Genomic DNA, 430 nt, shown 5'->3' with positions numbered 1-430 from the left:
TGCATTAGTTCCGCCCACTACCGGAGAAAGCGGTAGTTCTTAAAAGCTGAAGAATTCCAAAGGAACTCCGTTATTTTGACAGCAAAATACAACGAAGAATATCGTTTACATGTAGCGCGCATAGGTAGCGCGTCAATTCTCTCTCTCCCTTTCTCGCTGCGTGTGTGTGAGACAAAGCGAAGGCGAGTCGTGCGCTTCACACTAGAGTTTACGGTACGTTAAATGCAGGTGCGTTGCACATCCATTCAGATGAACTGAAAAATATCACGGATCGCTTGGCGGAGAGTGAAACTCTGATGCGCTCAGTCAGAGAGTGTTCGGCGAGTGAAAATATATCTGAGCTAAATTTATACTTAGCCTCCAACTCACGCACTGGTAAAATCTGAGAATTTATTAGCAATTGGCTAATATTAGACATCATTTAGTCGCC

This window comes from Sinocyclocheilus anshuiensis, unplaced genomic scaffold, assembly GCF_001515605.1.
Source record: "Sinocyclocheilus anshuiensis isolate Anshui unplaced genomic scaffold, SAMN03320099.WGS_v1.1 scaffold4471, whole genome shotgun sequence".
NCBI lineage: Eukaryota > Metazoa > Chordata > Actinopteri > Cypriniformes > Cyprinidae > Sinocyclocheilus > Sinocyclocheilus anshuiensis.
Note: the sequence above shows the minus strand (reverse complement) of the source record.